The following is a 21,078-nucleotide window of genomic DNA, read 5'->3' on the forward strand; positions in this document are numbered from 1 at the left end:
GGATTGGCAGCTTCCCTTTGGGCTTCTCCCTCTCCCCATCCCGAGTTCTGCCCTCTTCTTTGGTGCTAGCCTGTGTGTGCCTTGCACGCAGTAGATGCTCAGTGACTATCTCCTGAATGACTTAAAGAACAAATGAACCAAGATGTGGCTTACGAAGTAATGGATGAGCACGCCGCATCCCACCTTCCTTCCAGCCAATGTTAGGATGAAGTGGGAACAAAACAGTAAAGGAGGTGCAGTCTTGAAATCCACATAGCTCACCCCACAGAAGGTGTCTGCCTGGCCCAGGCTCAGCAGCCCCAGCTGCTACTGTTCCTGTATGAATCGTAGGTGGTGTGGGTCCCGCTGACTTCAGGGGAAGGTGCATGTGACTCAGCCTCCAGCCCATGGAGGTCTGAGCCCCAAGGGCTTATGGAGGGCTGGGATTCCTCACGGGGAGCACTCCATGTGCCTGGTGCTTCTCGACGCTTTTCACAACCCACAACGGGAAATGCATTTTGCACTGGACCACTACTCACATATTTACACATTACTTATTGTCTATTCTAACCTTTTGGCATCTCTAAAAATGTATTCTTGCAGTCAAAAGCTCCCTGGGCCCTCCGCACATCACCGGGATTGTCCATCTTATTGGGACCACATGGGGTGAATTTCATTTTTGTTAGAATGTCTTCACAGGGAGTTGCTATGATTCCACATTGAAATGAAAGGATTTTGAGTATGCAGAAAAATGCCAAAGCAGGGCATTAGGTCACAAAAACCAGATTCAGTATTAGGGGAGCAAATATTCATCACAGGGAGAATGACCTTGAGGCCACAAGCTGGTTTTTTCCCAAAACAACCACCAAGTGTTTTATGAGACTTAAGAAGGGAAGTCTCCCACAAATAGTTGAAGTTGGGTCGTTTGGTGACCGAGACACGTGCAAAAGGAAGGACTAGAACGCACCCCGCCATGCAGCCAAAGGCAGGAGAAATGGCCACGTCTCTCAGGATGGAAGAGAAATTCAAAGCACCAAGAAGCTGTTGTGACAGATTCCGGTGTTTCAAGAGTCTGCTGTTTGCCGCCATTCATTGTGGTGTGATTGGCTGTATGTCTTCTTCTTATTCATAAAAATCATAGTACATCTTACAGATCAAGGCACTCCCTGATGCACTAAAGAACACACAACTGAAACACATTTTGCAAGCCAACACTCATCTGTAGTGTGCAAGGCACTGTAAACATTTTCAATTTTCTTCTTCTTCATTTTTTAAAAACTCTGGCCATGACCTACTACATTGATTTCCTGGCCCATTTAACAGACTGTGACCTGCAATTTGAAAGGATGGCGCTAGCAGGCATCTCGTCTGCCACGTGCAGGAAGCCCACCGGAGAGGCGGGCAGGAGGCGTGACGTCATCCGGTGTCTGACTTGGTGCCATCTGACAGAAACACAACGGGAGCTGCAGCTGCAGTAGACAATTTTCCAGTAGCCACGTGAAGTGTAAGAAGCAGAAGGTGAAATTAATTTTAGTAGTATGTTTTGTTTAGCCCAACATATTGAAAAATATCATCTCAAGCAATCAATAGTAAAAATTCTCCATGAGCCACTCTACGTCCTTTTCTTCATACTGTCTCTGAAGTCGTGCCTTGGGTACACTGACAGCCCCTCCAATTCAGACTAGACCCAGTTCATGCATCTAAAAGACAAGAGCCACATGTGGCCACCATGTTGGGCAACACAGCTCTAAAGCCGGGAGCAGCAAACCTTTTGTGGAAAAGGCCAGATAATAACGATTTTAGGCTCTGCCAGTGATGGTCTTTGGCAGGACTCCTCAACTCTGCCATTGTGGGAGGGCAGACACAGATAATACTTAAACAAACGGCTGTGGTTATGTTCAAATAAAAATGCATTTACAGGGCGCCTGGGTGGCTCAGTTGGTTAAGCGACTGCCTTTGGCTCAGGTCATGATCCTGGAGTCCCGGGATCGAGTCCCGCGTCAGGCTCCCTGCTCGGCGGGGAGTCTGCTTCTCCCTCTGACCCTCCTCCCTCTCATGCTCTCTGTATCTCATTCTCTCTGTCTCAAATAAATAAATAAAATCTTTAAAAAAAAAAAATGCATTTGCAAGAACAGGCGGCAGAACCGATCGGCCCTCAGGCTGAAGCGTGCCACCCTCTGATGTGGGTCATTCCATGTCTGAAGCCATCAATACCTCCAGACCCTCTGGCTCAAGCCAACAAACCCTCTTCTTCAATTCACTTATGATGATTCGAGTAAGGTGGCTGCCGTCTGAGGCTCCTGCCCCCACTGAGGGGCGTTGGGTGGCTCTCAGAGGTCCTCTGGGTCCATTTCCACCCAGCGTTCTCGTTCGTTCTTCGGAGAGCACTTTCCACCCAGCCTTCTCGTTCGTTCTTCGGAGAGCACTTCTCAGCCTGCGCTGCCCGTCCGCTGTCTTGCAGAGAGCCTGGCACCTCCACTCATTTCCCTTTCTCTTCTCTGAGGCATTGGCTGGGTCCTCTTGCATTTGAAAAGCATGGAGGGATGTGAGGTTGACGTCCGTGACAGCCGCATTGTCTCTCATGGACTTGGAACCCCCAATCCAGGGAGCAGGGAAAATCGTCAGGCTGGTTTAGAGCAAGCTGGCCAGGCGGGTGGAAGGGCCCTCCACGTGCATAGGCTTCCAGGGTCTACAGAAAAGCATCCACTCCTTCCCTCCCTGGTCATAGCTGCCTTGAGGCTGCAGGAGGAGCTGGTGGACCCAGGGCCATGGCAGCTCTCACAAACACCGCACAGTTTCAGCCAAATCGCGCCAGCATCTGACCTCAGCTCCGGGAGAGGCACTCACCCAGGCCTGCCCAGGAAATGATTTCCAAATAACAAACATTAGCCTAGAGGTTTCCAGTGCCATTCTTGGAGCCAAGTGTTCATCATGGAATCAAGGCACGTAGCGGGCCTCCGCAGGTTTGCCTGCCCATCCCTCGCTTTCCCGTGGGTTGTCCCCAGTTGGTCTCCAATGACTGGGGGACACCAGACCAATGAGCCATTGTCCTGAGGATTCTGGACTTGGAGAAAGCCAATTTGCAGGGAGAGCGAAGGAAGACAGTGGCTGAAACGCCAAGTGAAGCCAGTGGGGACGCAGCCAGGGGACCCGTGGGCATGCATGTCCCTGGATCTCATATCCAGATCTGGCCCGCTCCTGCTTTCCTAGTGGCTCAGTGGCTCGTAGGGGCATCTCCAAGTCTCTCAATAAGCCCCTTTCTGCTTCAGCGGTTCCCAGTTTGTTCCAACCAGTACAGGCAAATGAGTCCTGCTGAGTCCTACTACATAAGCCTGATCTAACTCAGGTGGTCTGGAGTCACAGTGAATACACTGAGGTGAGAAAGGCAAGGGACACCCGGGTGGCTCAGTCCTGAAGGGGCAGCAGCCTGTCTGAGGCCGGAGGCCTCCAACGGTCCCACTGTCTCAGGGCTTAGTTTAGCTGTGGGGCAGTGCCTCTCCTGCCCAGGGGAGGAAGGCCCTGCTCACCTTCCTGGGTAGGCTGCTCTACCTGCTCCCCTCGGGACACCCGAGCAAGTCTGCCAGGTGGGGGAGCAGAAGGTTTGCTGACTCAACCCGAGTAGACTGTCTGGGAATCTGAGGGCTGGGCCAGCTGGAATGAGATGAGACGTTAACCTGAAGAGAATTCCCTTCCCTGGCACTTTTCTCCAGAAAACACTTGTGACTTGTAAATATCACAGGCTGTTTGGGGCATTATAGGCATGACTTGGGGAATGAACAACAAAGTCACAACAGTCTGGGACAAACTTCTGGATAGGGTTGAATCGTCCCCCCAGAACTGTGGACTGTGACACGATTTGGACATAGATCTTTGCAGGTGTATTTAGTTAGGACAGGGTTAGGCCAGATTAGTGTGAGTCCCAAATCTAGTGACTGGTGTCCTTATAAGGAGAGGAGACGACAGAACACACGGGGACGATGGTGGGGGCAGAGGTCAGAGGCGTGCAGTTACAAGCCAAGGAGTGACTGCCAACACCACAAACCAGGGAAAGACAGGGACCCTCCCCCCAGAGCCTGCAGAGGAAGTACCCTGCTGACACACTGATCTCCAACTTTCAGCCTCCGAAAGAGAGTAAATTTCTGTTGCTTTAAGCCATCCAAATTTGTGGTAATTTGTTACGGCAACCCCAAGAAACTAATGCAGTGGGCCTCCCAATGGAAAGAAACCCCTTAGTCGGGTGGTCCCCCTCGCTGGGGCCCCAGCGCCCACCCTGAACTCTGGTCTGCTCCTTCCTAGCGGCCACACAAAAGCCTCCCTCGGCCCCATGCTCCACGGGCCCCTCTCTGTCCTGGAGGGGACCACCCCGCTGGCACCCACCGGCCCAGAGAGCTCCTTCCTTGGGGTTCCATGCCCGCGCAGGAGGCCCACAAAAGCCTCCCTCGGCCCCATGCTCCACGGGCCCCTCTCTGTCCCGGGGGGGCCACCCCGCCGGCACCCACCGGCCCAGAGAGCTCCTTCCTCGGGGTTCCGTGCCCGTGCAGAAGGCCCCATCACGATGATTTCCAAGGACGGTGGCACCTCTGTCTACAGGGAGCCTCCCTCTCCTGCAGCGAGCTCCTGGAGGCCGCCCAGGGCCCCCGCCAACTCCATGCCAGCCCAGAGAGGCAGTTCATGGACGGGGTGCCCAGTGCGAGCACTCGGTAGAGACAAACCTTGAATGTGCACAAGAAGCAGCAGCTGGGGCTTTGCCGGCAGAGCAGGGATTTGAGAACAATAGTTCCTGTCGACCACGGGCTTGATGGATAGCAACACTGGACCTGACTCTTGCTGCCTGCATGGATCCTTTCTCCTCACAATCCATGGGGGACATGCTCGGCTCCCATTGGATGGGTGAGGTGACTGGCGGCACCGCGTCCAAGGGCGGCTGGCCTCCCCCTGTGCCACCCCTGACTCTCAGGTGCACCCCGGCCCCCTGGGCTGTCTCCCTTGCACCCACGGGACAAAGCCCATGGTGGTCTCCTCTCCAAGGCACCCGGCCCCACCCTCACTGTGGGAATGGGCAGCTGGAAACGGCCACTCGCATCTGTGACTTCCCTAAATCTGGACAATTATAGATCGTTTTTCTGGAGCATAGTTAGCTCATAATAGGGCCAACTTGTTGGATCCATGCGGCCTCCTGGTGATGGAGGACACACGAAGAGGTGGCTGGAAGTTCATGGTCTTTTCTAACCGTCTGTTGTCTGCAGGCCTGGCATGACTAGCCAGTGCCAGCAAACGGCCTTGCTCCCTGCCCCCTGGTGCTGCCCTCTGTGAACAGGAGCTCACCGCCGGGCTTGCAAGGTGCTGTGAGGATCAAAGATGGGCCGGCATGCAGGCAGCCTCAGAATGGGCTCGTCGGTTCCGCGCCCTGTCGCGGAGTGATGGAGGAAGGCTCTCTTCTAGGGACCTGTGACCAAACCAAAGCACAAACCGTAACCGAAATTCAAACTCGAAATTCAAGAGTGTGCTATGGATGGAAATGTGGCCCCCTTATATTGCCCAGAGTGAAGGCCGAGCCTTCATGGGGCTGTCTTTGGAGATGGGGTGACTGAGGTTCTAGGTGGTCAGTAGGACCGGAGTCCTTACAAGAGAGACAGTAGGGACGCGTGTGCATGGAGCACAGACTACGCGAGGATACGGCGGACACACGACCATCTGCAAAGCAAGGAGAGAAGAACCAACTCCGCCAATACCTTGATCTCGGGGTTCTAGCCTCCAGGACTGGGAGAAGATAAATTCCTGTTGAAGACCTCCGGTGGGTGGTACTTCATTCAGCAGCCCTAGCAGACAAATATACGGCAAGCATCCCTGATCTTACTTACTGGCTTTTAAAATTCAATTTTTCAAATCGACTCCTTGATCGGTACCCTGCCATGTTCCGAGATAGACACAAGGGTTTCAGAATCTATGTTTCCAGGGCAGTGGTCTCCATGGACATTTTCAGGAGCCACCCGCAAGGCTGTGAGGATGAGCCTTTCGCATTTACAGGTGCCTGGCTCCTCAAGCTCCCGTTCCAGGAAGGGGGGGCCTCGGAGTTAGTGGCGCCGGTTCGCACTGGGAAGCTGCTGTGACGTCTTTGGCGTGGGGGACACCATGCTCTGTCCAGAGCCTGGTCGGGGCTTCCTCACCGCACACTGCTTGGACAATGCTACATAGATGGTGCCGACCTTGGAGCTCCTCAAGCCCTTCTCCCAAAGCATCTGGGACATGTCCACAGTCCTCAGCAGCGTATTCTCCACTGGGCAATTCCAAGGGATGTGCAGAGGAGATTTTTTCCTCTCTTTTAAAATGCACTTAGGAATGGCTGTGTTGGTAAGCTGGGGATTCCAAGCACTCCCAATCACTGGAATGTTCTCCCTAATTTGAAATGTTTTCCTCTCACAGCTCCCAAAAATTTGCACAAATGATCCCACTGTTCAGGTTTGGATCAGAGCTCCAGCGCTGGCTGTTGCAGCAAGAGGTGGAGCAGGCAATTTAGACACCCCATTAAGGCAATAAAAACCTCTTTCTGCATATTGAAATATACAAAAGGAGCAGGGACTCGGCAGTCAGCAGCATGCGAGCATTTCCTTGTGGGGCAACAATGAAAAATAGGCCTGTTGGGCCTTGGCAGGTGACCCAGGGAGCCTGGACTGGGTGCAAGATCCACTGGGCCCCCCACCTCTCCTTCCAACCTCCTGGGCACCGAGAACAGTGCCTGGGGCCTTCCCCACTTCTGATGCTTGTTGGCCACAAAGAAGGTCCCATGAATCCTGAAACCACTGAGTAGGAACAGGTGCCCATGGCCAGGAACCCAGGCCCAAGGTGCTCCAGGGAGCAGAACCCTCTGTGAGCAACCACCTGGGGACGCGACTTTGGCCAAACACAGCTCCACAGGCTGTGCTTCAGAGCAGCAGAGCAAAAGGACTGAGCACTCAGTGATGGCTCCCAGACCCCGAGGGTCCCGAGTCAGGGGGACCCCCACGCACCCCAGACTCAGGGTCCCGAGAACAACTGCATTTTCGTGATGACAGCTGTCTCCTCCACTTCAGGCACTCTGCCCTGCTCACATGCCATCGTCCGCATTGACAAGAAACCAAAACAACGACCCCAAAGCGAAGACTGGGACTCTACCTCCCGGCTGACATGCCAGGAACTCCCTTCCTCGGGCAGGCCCTCCCAGCCCCGCTGGGCGCCGCAGCTTCGGCTGGCAGTGCTGTGAGTGGGGGCCATGCGCCGGGCACACAGGCTGGTCAGCCCTGCCGAGGGGCAGCTCCGCAGCCTGCCGGCATCGCCCTCCAACCCCCCCAGACATACCACCTGGCCGGAGTGAGACGCGGGTTCTGGGCAAGTCTTTGCCAGCCAGGGCGTGGGCCCAGAGGCCACACAGCCACGTCCCGAGGCCTGGGTGACTGCAGGGCTCTGAGGGGGTGCAGCCGTGACGGTATTTATCACAGCAGGTGTGAGGCCCCAGGAGGAGCAGCTCTCAGGGCCTGGGCCAGCGCCCAGGAGGTGAGGGGAGACCCCTCGTGCCTTGAGTCTCACGGGAGCAGAATGAATCCAGAGGAGCACGAGAAGGAAGCAGGTCTGATTCCTGGGGCCCAACTCCTGTCAGCCAGTCCTTTTGCCAGGTGCTCCCTGGAGCCTTTGAGCACCTGCTTCTGGTTGTAATGGTTCCAGGGACTGACACTCTGGGCGTATTAGTGACCTGGAGCTGCCGCAACAGGCTGTCACCAACTGGGTGACTTAAACCAAGAGAAATGGACCTTCTTACAGCTCTGAGGTCGGAAGTCCAAAGCCAAGGTGTCAGTAGGGTTGTTTCCTTCCGTCACTTTACGACTTCCTCCCAGCTTCTGGCGGCTGCCCACAGTCCTTGGCGTCCTATATTTGCAGATTCTTCCCTCCAAACTCTGTCTCCATCTTCGGATGGTCTTCTCTGTCTGAGTCCCCACCTGGGTCTGATAACACCCCTCTCCTTGGACTTAGAGCCTGCCTTGATCCAGTTGGATCTTGTCTTGATCCTTGATGACATCTGCAAAGACCTTATTTCCAAATAAGGCTGAATTCTGAGGTTCTGAGTGCAAATGAATTTTTAGGGGAACACTATTCAACGCACTAGAGTGGGTGTGGGGATTGCTTGTCCAGTCCGCAGTGAACAGTATGGACACTGTGTCCACACCCATCCAGGGTTGGGGCAGGAAGGCCCAAAAGGACACGGATCCAGCTCTCCTCCAAGGCAGACCTCCCTTTATTTTATAACCTCCTTAATTTTTATTTTAATTAAGTCCAATTATTGCAACAACCCTGGTGAATTGAAATCAAGGATTTTTTTAGTTTTTTATTGCCATTGTAATAAATGACCACAAACTTAGTTGCTTAAAACAACCCAAACTATTGTACAGTTCTGTAAGTCAGAAGGCCAATGTGGGTCTCAGTGGATGACAGTCAAAGTATATCTGCAGGGCTGGGCCCCTTTCCAGAGGCTCTAGGGGAGAATCCATGTGTGTGTCTTCTCTGACTGCTCCAGGCTGCCCGTGATCCTTGGCTGTGGCCTCCTTCCTCCATCCTCAAGGCCAGCAAAGGCAGATTGAGTCCTCTTCACATCACATCACTCTGACTTCCTTTTCAGCTTCCCTTTTCTACTTAGCAGGACCTTGGTGAGGATACCGGGCCCACTCAGACAATCCAGGATCATCTCCCTATCCTAAAATCAGCAGATTAGCAACCGTAATTCCATCTGTAATCTGAATTTCTCTTTTCACGTAACCTAATGTATTCATGGGTTCCAGGAATTAGGACATGGACAACTTGGGGTGGTGGGTTTATACATCGCTCTGTTTACCACAGGGGTTTTCCTAGATATCTTCCTGCTCTTGATACCTAATCTCACTCCATACTTGTCAGTGTGCATCCTCTGCATTAATTCAGTTCCTTAAATTTAGTACGACTTGTCATGTGGTCCAGTGTGTGGTCATCCATCTTGCAGAACATACCATGTATTCTGAAGTTGCAGGTATGGTAGAAATATCAATTAGATCAAGGTAGCTGATAATGTTCTCATATCACCCATATTTTAAATGAAATTATTTCTCTATTTCTATCAAGTGCTGAGAAATGGCTGTTAAAGTCTCTAAGATTATAGAATTTTTACTTATTAGGTACATATACATTTATAACTATGTTTTCCTGATGAATTGACCCTTTTATCATTATGAAAATGTCCCTCTTTATCTCTTAATGCTCTCTGTCTGGAGGTCTATTTTGTCTGATATTAATGTAGCCATTCCAGTGTTCTTATGCTTACTGGTTGCATGATATACCTTTTTTCCATGTATTTATGCTCAACCTATCTGGGTTTTCATATTTAAAATAACGATTTTAAAGTAATATATTTAAAATAACTACTTCAGCTCGGTCTTGCTATTTTTAATTTTTATTTTTAATTGTGGTAAAATACACGTAACATAAAATTTACCATCTTAAATGTACCATGACTATCTTTAAGTGTAAATTACCATTTTTAAGTATACAGTTCAGTAGTGCTAAATATATCCGCATTGTTCTGCAACCAATCTCCAGAATGTTTCCATCTTGCAAAACTGAAATTCTATACCCACTACACAACTCCTATTTCTCCACTCCCACCACTACTTCCAACCCCTTGAAACTACCATTTTACTTTCATCTCTATGAGTTTGACTATTCTAGGTAACTCACATAAGTGGAATCATCCAGTATTTGTCTTTTGTGACTGGCTGGCTTACTTCACTTGGCGTGATGTCTTTGAGGTTCATACATATTGTAGCCTGCTTCAGAATTTCCTTCCTTTTAAGGATAATATTCCATTGTATGGATTTACCACATTTTCTGTATCTGTTCATCCACAGATGGACATCTGGGTTGCTGCCATGTTTTGGCTACTGTGAATAGTCCTTTAATGAACAGATGTATGTACAAATGTCTCTTCATGTTCGTGCTTTCTTTTTGCTTGCTTTTTCTTTTGGGTATGTTCTCAGAAATGGAATTGCTGGATCATATGGTAATTTTATTTTTTAATTTTTGAGGAATTGCTGTACTGGCTTATATACCAGCTGTACTATTTTATATTCCCACTAATAGTGTGCAAAGGGTTCTGATTTCTCCACACCTTTGCCAACACATGTTATTTTCTGTTCTTTTTCTTACTGTAGCCTCCTAATGAGTATAAGATGTGGGTTTTGCTTTTCAAAATCCATTCTGACAATCTGTGCCTTGTAAGTGGCATACTTAGTTCACTAATATTTAATGTAATTTGTGATATGGTTGGATTTAGGTATGCTAATTTATTATTTGTTTTCTGTTTGTTCCCTCTGTTTCATGTTCCTCTGTTCCTCATTTTCTTTCTTCTGGATTATTTGAATATTGTTTAAAATTCCATTTTAATTAATCTACTGTGTTTTAGCTATATCTCTTTACATTACACTATTAGTGGTTGCTTAGGGATTAAAATATCCATAATATACAACTTTAGCTTTTCAATCTACTTAGAGTTGATACTGTTCCATCATATGTAAAATGTAGAAAACCTATAATTGTATAGGTCCATTTGCTCCCCAGTCCTTCATGCTATAGTTGCCATGGGTATGATATCCACATACATAATAAACTCCAGAAGACAATGTTGTGACTTTTTGTTTTAAACAGCCTTATGTATTTTAAAGAAATTAAGATTTTTGAAGTCTTTTATGTTTATTCACATATATCCCAGTTTTGATACTCTTCACTAATCCCTTAAAAACTGAATTTCCAACTGTTATCACCTCCCTTCAAGTACTTCTTTTAGCATTTCTCAGGAATAGCAACACATTTTCTATGTGTTCTTTAATCTGAAAATATTTTCATTTTTGAAGGATACTGTCCCTGGTTATAGAATCCTAGGTGGGCAGGTTTTTCTGTAAGCATTTTGGAGATGTTGTTCCACTGCCTTTTGGCCTCCATAGTTTTGGACGAGAAGTCTGCCGTATTTCCAAATCATCTTCCTCCAGGTACAATGTGTATAGTTTTTTTCTGACTACCTTAAAGGTTTTCTCTTTCTTTGGATTTTCAGCAGTTTGATTAGGAGGCTTAGATGTGGTTTTATATATATTTATCCTGCTTAGGGTTCACTGAGCTTTTGAAACTCAAATTTATGTGTTCACCAAATTTAGGAAATTTCTTGGCCTCTATATCTTTAGATACTTTTTCTGCTACATTCTCTGTTGCTTCACTTGGGACGCAAATTGCACATATATTAGACCTTCTGATAGTTTTCCTGACACTCTGTTCATTATTTCCAATCTATTTTCTCTCTCTTCTTCAGATTGGGCATTGATACTTTTTATATTCAAGTCTGCTGACTCTTTCATCTGTGGTCTCCATTCTAGTAATAAGCCAATCCACTGAATTTTTAGTTTTAGCGATTACATTTTTTCAGTTCTACAATTTCTATTTGATTTTTCTCATAATTTCTATTTCTTAGCTGAGATTTCTTCTCTCTTCTTTCACTGCCAGCATATTTTATTTCATCTAATACAATTATAATAGCTCCTTAAAAATCCTTGTCTTCTTAATTCCAACATCTTGAGACCATCTAGGATTGTTCTCAGTTGACTGACTTTTCTCTTGAATCTGGATCACATTTTTAAGCAAGTTTAGATCGTATCCTGGAATGTTGTGTATTGGGAATGTTATGGTGCAGAGATTCTGGGCTGTTTTAATCCTCTAGAGAATGTTGATTTTTTGTTTTAGTAAGCTGTTTTCATCCTCCAGAGAATGTTGATTTTTGTTTTGTTTTGTTTTTGTTTTTGTTTTGACCAAACTTAAACTGCAAACTCTCTTTCATGTCAGGTCAAATCATAGTTCAGATCTGCTTTTATTTTAACTGCTCTGAATCTGCCTAAAAGCATGTGTACTTTAGGGGCTGACCAGAGACTTGGGTAGAGCTGTTTTTTGTTTGGTTGTTTGTTTTGGTCCACAGTTTGTAGATTTTATTTACAAGAGGGCTAGGTCCATAGGAGTTTCCCTTATGCTTGTTTCTAACACACCAGTATTTTGCCCACCTGTCACAAAGCTCAGAGGCCTCTGAGCAGGAATAAAAGGCCAACTCTCTCTGGGCTAAGGGCAGAGGCAGCTGTGAGCAAACCTGTCTTCATCAGTTTGTCCGGGATACAATAACAAAATACCACATACTATGTAGCTTAAACAACAGAAATCTATTTTCTCACAGTTGTGGACTGTAGAAGTCCAAAATCAAGGTGTCAGTACATTTGGTTTCTCCTAAGGCCTCTCTCCTTGGTATGTAGATGGCCACTGTTTCCCTGTCTCTTCACAGTTTTCCCTCTGTGCCCGTGTCCTGATCTCCTCCTATTCTTATAAGGACAACAGTTACATTGGATTAGGGCCCACCCTATGACCTCATTTAACCTTAATTACCTTTAAAGACTCTATCTCCAAATATAGTCATATTCAGAGGTACCGGAGGTTAGGACTCCAACATATGAATTTGGGAGGAAAACAATTAATCTTGTAACAATGCCCTGTAAAAGCTGAGGACCACCCTCTCTTAAAAGGCTGTGATTAATTCAGTTGATAAACTCAATGGCACCCATGTCATTATCATATTCTGATGAGAAACCTGAGGTCAGGAAGATACAGTCATGGAGCTAGTGAGCAGCATGTCTGATACCAACCTCCAACATCAGGCCTGTCTGACCAGGAACCCACTTTGGGTCTTGGGCTCTGGTCTTCCAAGATCAATAGGTCATGGGCACCACCCACAGACCCCGGGACCTCCTGTCACAGGACCATAAGCATCTGTAGGGACAGTTCCCATACTGGATGAGGGCACCAGATGGTTTTTGTGGGCCTGGTCTGTGGCTCAGCACCAGCTCCCGGCAGCCCCAAGAGCCTGGCCCTGAGGTGGGCAGTTTCCTCTCCAAGCCCCTCTGACACCCTATCCAGCACTTTACCTGAGGGGTAGCCCCTTTCTCATCATCAGCCTCCCCATGGCTGTGTGTTGCTGTGAATATGCCACATTTTCAATGGTCTTTGACTTAACAATCAAAGGGAGAAACAGACATGGCTCCCTGATTGGTGTAAATCACTACAGAAGGTGTTCTGAGTTCCCAAAGTATGGCATGGCTGCACACAGGTACGTGCCTTACCTCAGTAGGTGCTTTCCTTTGTCGTCCTTCTCCACATGGACCAGGGCAGGGTTCCCAGAGAAGGAAGGAGCCTAGCAGAGTCTACAGTCCTGTCCTAGAGCATCCAGCATCCCACACTTGCCTCTCCCCACTGGGTACACCCCAGAAATGAAAACTTCTGCAGAGATGTGTCCCACATGAGAGGGGTGGGCTCTTCTGAGGTGCAGCCAGGGGAATAAAGCAGCACCTGGAGTGAACAGAATTGAAATGCTCTGGAATACTTGGCCTCAATGTCATTTTAAAGTGCAGATGATACTGCAGAGCGTGGCATGGACCTGCCTTGGGGCCACCAGAAAGTCTGGGTGGAAACGGAAGGGGGCAGGAGTCAGGGCGATGCCATCGGCACCATGGGAGAGGACGCATAGCCAGAGGGGCTGCTGGCTGGTCCAATTCTCCACTTCTCTGTTGCTGGCTCAGTGGCATTTTATGTGTCAGAGATTTTTAACCAAGCTCCACTATTGTCCCTCAGCTTCATTCATGCAATTATATTCATGCAGTAGATTCACATACTTTGCCTCAATTACGCTGTCAGGGGAACCACCTGGCAACCCATTAATCCCCTGGCAGTCTCTGAGAGGCAAACAAATTCACAGAAGAATGGCTGACGATACCGAATTTCACCTGCTCTCCTCCTGTGGAAGGTGTCAGAGTACTCGAGCTCCCAGGGAGAAGCAGGTGGCTCAGGTGGCTCTGTCCTGTGTTCTACGAGCTTGCCCTTGCCATTGTCCAGCTGCTGCCAGTTCATCGCCCCACTCAGGGAGGTGCCATATCACGGTGGGCAAACCCCAGAAAAAAGGGTGCAACGTGCACGCAACATGCCACCCAGTGTAGGGTCACAACAGGAAGATGTGCAATTACAGGGACAAAAATACCCTGAGGAAATCAACACGGGACTTATTAATATCAGATCCATAGGTGACAACTGTCAGACAATCGGTCAACAAGGCCTCGTGTCTGTGTGATCCAGGCTAACCCGTTACGATCTTTATGAAGTGTCCTTCTGGGGGGTCCGGATCTTCAGATATGAGCGGAAGCCCTGCCCTTTTATTAGGAGCTAAGCTCTTTATACTCTGACCATATTGCAGCAGGTTAGAAGTCTAAGCTTTATTGTCTTATGTTATTGAAAATCCAGATTCCGGCAGGCTTCTCCCTCAGGTCACGCTTTGTCTGAGAATACATTCTCATTTCTCCATGTACAGAGACCGTCTGGAGAGAGGCAGAAAAAGATTATGACTGTAATATACTTAAATCCAATTTATTTGCCTGGCCAGAAACTTCCACCCTCCACAATAGCTTCCTACCCAAGATGTTGTCTTTAATTCTTTGGTGACAGGGAGAAACATGCGATGGGCAGGTATGGGCAGAGCAGGACGGCATGGGTCCCCAGATGTCTGGGCCAGCGGGTGGCGGGAGCGCCCTAGGTGGAGGACCAGCACGGACTCGGGTTTCTGGCTCAGAACTTCTCATTTGTTGATTGCGGATAAATCCTCAGTTGCATGTGGTCACGGGAAGAGAAATACATTCATTAGAGAATAACAGGTCTAGGAAAGATCCCCGGCCCCTCGACTTTCGCCACAGGCCCCCACTTCTGTTCTAAGTCAGTCAGGAGCATGCATCTGCTGGCTGCCATCTCCTGCCCAGGATTCTGCCCCAGCAGGGTAGTCCTTCAAGTCACAGTCAAGGTCTTCATTAGCCTGTGTTAACATTTCCTCCAGACTTGGCCTCTGGACACAGGCATGCAGGCTGGGAGGAAAATGATTCGGGGGGGATTATTTTCTTAATTAGCATTTGTTCAATTTAAATGATGGGATACAAAGACCAGCCAGGGCAGTCGGGAGGTATGGGCGAGGTCCAGGGCCTGGAGGGTGCCCAGCCGCAGCCCCAGTCCCTCCCTGCCCCCCGCCCTGGCCTCAGACTGCCCAGTTCACGAGGTTGGCACTAGGCTGCCCTCCTGACTATCATCTGCAGGCCCTGCCCGCCACCCATTCAGTGCTCCTTGGGACACAACCACTGAGCATCAACTGTGTGTGCTCTCCCGTGATAGGCCTCCACAGGGGGAGGAGGCGGGTGAGGCAACCTGGAAGAAAGCCATGAACCGCGGGGTTCTGAGCTCGGAGACAGGGTCCCAGCTGGCAGGGAGGACCCAGGAGAAGCCTGGGAGAGGCTGGGCACAGTGAGTAACTGCCGCCAGTTTGTCTGGAATGTCCCCATGTTAGCACCGAAAACCATGTGTCCCGGGAGACCCTCAGTCACAGACAGATTGGGAGAGTCAGTCACCTAGTAGCCAGGAATGGAGACAGAAGCCCTGACCAGTGCTGCTCTGTCCCATATGGCTGAGCCCTCAGGCAGCTTACAACCTGGGCCTGTTGTCTCATTCGTAAACCGCGGACGATAAGGATGCCTCTTTACCGCTAAGAAACCTCATGGCCTCTCATACACTATTTTGTTTGGGTACAGGCACTTGGGGTGACCATGAATTGCTGTTCCCGGAGAGCTAATGGCATGATCCAGTGACAGATGTGGCAAAGTGCACAGCGTCGAGGGCACGGGGTTTGGGATGAGAAACTGGCCTGCTGGGGGACACTCGCTCCAAAGCCAAGGGTAGGCTGTGCGGGTGCTCCAGGAAGGGACCCCCGTCCTCTGCCCCTCTCCCTTCTCCTGGGACGATCGTGAGAGTGGATGCATCCGTGGGGACGCCAGGAGCTGTGGTTGGAGCAGTCTGGGCCTGGGTGCCACCTCTGTAAGGGAATGCTGGGAAATCTGGCTGCCAGCAGCATCAGCAGGCCTGGGGTCAGGGGCCCCAGACCCCGCTCCCTTGGGGCTAGAGATGCCCCTGTGCCAGCCAGCGGCTTGCCAAGCAGCCCACAGAACTCCCATAACTGCATCCTAACATCTGCTTGCCTGCCGTGCAAGGCACGTGTGGACATCTGACTCTCTCCAAGGGGAAGGCCATGTCAAGCCTCCTTTGGCAAAGCAGCTGAGGCAGTGGGTCATTTGGTTCACGGACACCAAGTAATGGTGTCAAATTCTTAAAATTCTTACTCTTCCAAAGAGAAGTAAGACGGCAATAAAAGCCTCTGGTGATTCTCCCCTGCCCCGCCCCACCCTGCACCTTACTCAAAGGAACAGAATGTAGAGGCCACTGCGGTGAAGCAGGAGGCCCAGCGTTTGGGGGGCACTGAGGGCTAGGAGGGCTTTGGGGAACTGCGCAGGCCCCCTTACTCAGGGGAACACTCCGGGGCAGGAGCCAACATACCAAAGGATGCTAAGCCTTGGTGAGGACCCCATGGCCACCCCCAGACCTCTGAGGTGGGCAGGAGGTGCTGCACGGTCCCGAACGGCATCACCTCCTTCTGACCCCTGAAGGGCAGTCTGCGACACCGGCTTCACTTGGAAAGAGACAGCGCTCCGGAGCTGATGTCTTGCCTGGGAGAAGCTGTGCTGGAGACAGAAAGCGAAGCAGCAAACCCCTACATGCCGGTGCTCTCACCTCCGAGCACACACGGTTCCATGTGCTGAAGCCTCTCGGGACGCCAAAGTTTCCACATACGGGGTCTGGGCTCAGGAGGTCCTTTCGGAGGTCTGGGGAGCAAGGCTCAAAAGGCACCTTTGGGCACAAATCTATACATAGACTCACTTCCCAGGAAAGCCACAAATTAACCAAAGAGCAGGAGCATTTTACATATTAATAGAATTTGCCAAATTGTCATCCAAAATGATCGTAACACCGTTTACAGCTACCAAGAGTGACTGAGTGCCTTTTCCACATCTTCACCAGCACTAAGTATTATGCTTTTAAAAAATTCTTGCTAATTTTATAGTAAACTATCTAGATTGGATTTGCATACTCTAGCCTATGAATTTTATCATTTTTGCCATAGGCAAAATTCAAAAGCAACCTCAGTGTCTCTCAATAGTATACTGGCTATGAGAATTATTGTTCCTCTTAAAATGATGAGCCAGATCTGCGCTGATACACACTCACATGCATACACACACACACACACACACACCCCACCAGGCAGAGTGTTGTGGGCATCCGGGTAGGGGGTGGGGTGGGGGGAGACATGAGACAGAGCACTGCCTGGGTTTCAGGGCCGGACCAGGGTTTGTGCTAAGCCAGACACTGCGTGGTCGTCAGGTCGATGGAAAGATCATTCTGCAAGTGTTAGCCACTCAGAGCAGTCTGGATGGAACTACGTTAACTGACCAAGGAAATATATTAGAAAACAAAAACTCTGCTCCTTGGATTGAATCTACATTCTTAGAAGAGTTTATAGATGGGTAAGTGCTTTCTTCAGCTCGTTTCTTCAGAAGCAACTCTGTGATCCATTTTACCCTCCGTTTTCTAGAACAGTCTTGGCCCCGTGTGTCTCAGGGCTGGTGTGTTTCAGGCTGAAGCCTTAGAGCCTCTGGCGCTTCTCCTTGGGCCTGCCCAAGCCGCCTACACCAGCCCCTCAGCATGGAGGCTCCTTCAGCGCCAGCCCCTCCGCTCTCCCCGCAGCTGGGCTGCCCCCTCACCCCGAAAGCCTGAAATCCACTCTGTTCTGTATCCGCTCCTGCCCTCTCAGACCCATAACTACTCAGAGGCACACGCATCTTCATCACTCCAACCGGATGTAGAAAGCCTACGTCTAACTGGTGTGACAGGCAGGAAACCGGCCACAGAAGAAGGTCTAGGAAGGAAGGAGGGCAGACCTCATCACCTGGAGGAAAAGTGAGTGTGAATGGTGTCAGATGATACGAGGGAGTCACTGTTTTGTGAGATGTAGGGAAGTTAAAGTGTGACCAAGATATCCTCACCTGCTAAAGATACATGCTGGAGTCTTTAGGATGACATAAAACAATGCCTTGGTTTTGCTTCATCTACCCCAGGACAGAAGTCCTCACGGAGAGAGAAGCAGCAAGACGGGCTGAGTCAGCACTTGATGAAGCTGGATGATGCACAGGGGAGCCCAGGCTCCGGTTCTACATGTAAGCAGGTTTGAATCTCCCACAACACGAAGTTTTTGAAAGCACCTGCCAATAGTAAAAAATAAAAATAAATAAACAAGGGAGTTGAGGGTCCAATACACTTAAAACCAAAATCAGTTATCATTATAAACATGTTGGTATTCTTAGAAAATCCAGGAGAATTAATTTGTTAAAATATTAAAAACGGGGGGCGCCTGGGTGGCTCAGTTGTTAAACGTCTGCCTTCGGCTCAGGTCATGATCCCAGAGGCCCTGCATCGGGCTCCCTGCTCAATGGGAAGCCTGCTTCTCCCTCTCCCATTCCCCCTGCTTGTTTTCCCTCTCTCGCCGTGTCTCTGTGTGTCAAATGAATAAAAAATTAAAAAAAAAATTTTTTTAATCTTAAAAAAAAAGAAAGTATTAAAAATGAGTAAGAAGGTGTACCAGCCAGCCAGATCAAACACATCTATAAAGATCTAAAACTCCTCCCAAATACCAGCCATGGGAAATACCACTGGAAAACAGATTTTTAAAAAGATGTCGTTTATAACATGTGCTGGGTCCCATGTGCATGTGGGAGAAAGCCCCCTGCCCTTGTGCTGCCCTTTGCTTTCTGGGTCCCTGAGCAGCTGAGACTTGTGATCTTCCAGAAGACCCTGCATCTCCTTGCCTCTGAACTACGAGCTGCTTGAGCCCTGCCTCTTCATAACCAGGGCATCTGTCCACCCACTGCTTAAACCAAAAGGAAGGACTGACACCCCAGGGCAGTGCAGAGCTCAGCCTCCTGCAGGGAGGACCTGCTTGCAGCTTGTAGATGGAGGGCAGTTTTTTAGTTTGCACATGATAGATTTGAAACTCTGAGGGTTGGGGCTCACAGGCACCCAACCCAGCGGGCCCTCGCAGTCCGTAGCACCCAACAGCACATCAGCCATGTGAGGGGCAGAGCTCCCAGGGCCTCCCGTGAGCGGCACCTCTCAGCCTGCAGACTCCAGGCACCCAGCTCTTACCTGCAGCTCTCTCCCCTCAGGACCTTGAGCTTGGTGGGAGATGGTCACACCCGCTGTGATGATGGCTCCCACAGAACCATGGCCAGGGCCCACGGGCCCGTGGAGGTGAATAAGACCCACCCTTGAAGAAAGTTTTGGACCTGACCCAGGGAGTTGGGTTTCCCTGGAGGGTAGGGACCAGCTTGATCCTCGGGCCAGGCCTGGCCACTGGGGACCCTGAAGGTGCTTCCCAGCAGGGCAGGTTCTGAGGTGGGCTTCTTCTGTCCTGCCCGGGGCTTGTGCTGCATGCTCATCAGAGCACTTCCATCCCAAATCACTACGCCTGTCACTGGCTGCCACAACTTTTGAGAACAGAAAGGAAAATCACCATGTGTCACATATTGGCAGGATGACACCAGCAGGTAATCAGAAAGGTGGGGGCCCCACCTGAGTGTGCTCTGAGATGGGGCCGGCACAGGCCCTGTGCCTCCGACCCTGGATCGGCACCTCTGGGCCTGGCACCCTTGCATGTTTGTTTGCCTAGAAACCATGGCACAGCGTTGCTGGTAGCTGTCTAAAGCTTAAGACCTTTAGCAGCGCCTGGGTGGCTCAGTCATTAAGCGGCTGCCTTCGGCTCAGGTCATGATCCCAGGGTCCTGGGATCGAGCCCCGCGTCGGGCTCCCTGCTCCTCAGGAAGCCTGCTTCTCCCTCCCCCGCTCCCCCTGCTTGTGTTCCCTCTCTGGCTGTCTTTCTGTCAAATAAATAAATAAAATCTTAAAAAAAAAAAAAAAAAGATCTTTAGGGAGGAAATGCTGTTATTCTGCGGCATTTTCATCCGAAGCAGAGGTCTCAAAACATGAATGCAGACCAGAAATTGTCATTAGGCAGCCACGGCATGTCCAGTCACACCCCACGCTAATGGAGATGAAGTCACGACCTCAGAAGGTCACATCCCTTCAAACCAGAGTGCCGTGTATCCGTCAGCCACGGGGTCGGGAATGCAAATTCAAGGCGGGCACCCTCTACCTCTCAAAGGTGCTTTCCCATTTCCAAGGCAGACTGACAAAGTAGCCTGATACAAATAAGCTGCAGATTGGATTCTGCAAACACATTTTCCTAGGAAATCCAGTTGCACCTACTTGGGTGACATGACTCGAAATGCGCATCGGCTGTTTGGGCAGGAGAAGCAGGTGAGATCCTTGGCCAATGTGGGTGGGATGAGGCAGCACTGGGGACAGGCAGGGGGAAGGGTCCCGTTCTGGCTGGGCAGCCCCATCTGTCCCCTCCGCCTGGTGCCTCCCCGACCAGGACCTGTTCCAGAAGCGCCAGCCCGCAGTCCACACCTCTGAAGGAGGCATTTGGTGGTTCTCACTGCAATTCATTTTAATTATGTGTGTCATAAAAAGACCACCTACAGATGAGACAATGCTGCTGTAAGAGTCTCAAGGTTACTGTGGGGAATACTTCATAACCGAAGTGTGTTTTCCCCAAGGAGTTCTACTACCATTTGATTTAATTTTTAATTTTTACATTTTAATCAAAAATAGATCAAATGGTGGTGGTCCCTCCGGGGAAACATCCTTCAGCTAGGAAGCCGGCCATGCTCCTTTTAAATATGTACAGCTGCCATCTCCGTGTGAGCCACGGGTGGTGCCCGCTGCCAGCCCCGACCGGCCGTGTTTCTGGAGGCGCCAGGCCCCACCTGCTCCAGCCCCTCTCGTGAGCCTGAAACAATGGCCCCGAGGTGCACTGCCTGGGACCTAAGGTCTCCCTGAGGCAGTTCCATCTCCCAGGGGGCGTCCCCTTCCCTTTGCAGGGGCAGGGGGAGGAGGGCCATGTGAGACCCCGCTCAGCTATGTGTCTGTACACCTTAACGCTCTGCATTCTAAACAACAGGCACTACAGCTTTCTGATCACAAGGA

General features: G+C 49.9%; 1 long non-coding RNA gene across 1 annotated transcript; it reads right to left on the reverse strand.

Moving 5' to 3' along the window:
- Positions 1-12,873: 12,873 nt before the first annotated feature.
- On the reverse strand, positions 12,874-18,183 carry LOC117997815. Its single transcript, XR_004675886.1, has 3 exons — positions 14,519-18,183; positions 13,829-14,423; positions 12,874-13,404 (listed from the first exon to the last, which is right to left on the reverse strand). It is a non-coding gene; the product is annotated as an uncharacterized LOC117997815 (long non-coding RNA).
- Between the last annotated feature and the right edge of the window lie 2,895 nt (positions 18,184-21,078).

Source organism: Mirounga leonina, unplaced genomic scaffold (genome assembly GCF_011800145.1).
Source record: "Mirounga leonina isolate KUSES-001 unplaced genomic scaffold, KU_Mleo_1.0 Mir_114, whole genome shotgun sequence".
Lineage (NCBI taxonomy): Eukaryota > Metazoa > Chordata > Mammalia > Carnivora > Phocidae > Mirounga > Mirounga leonina.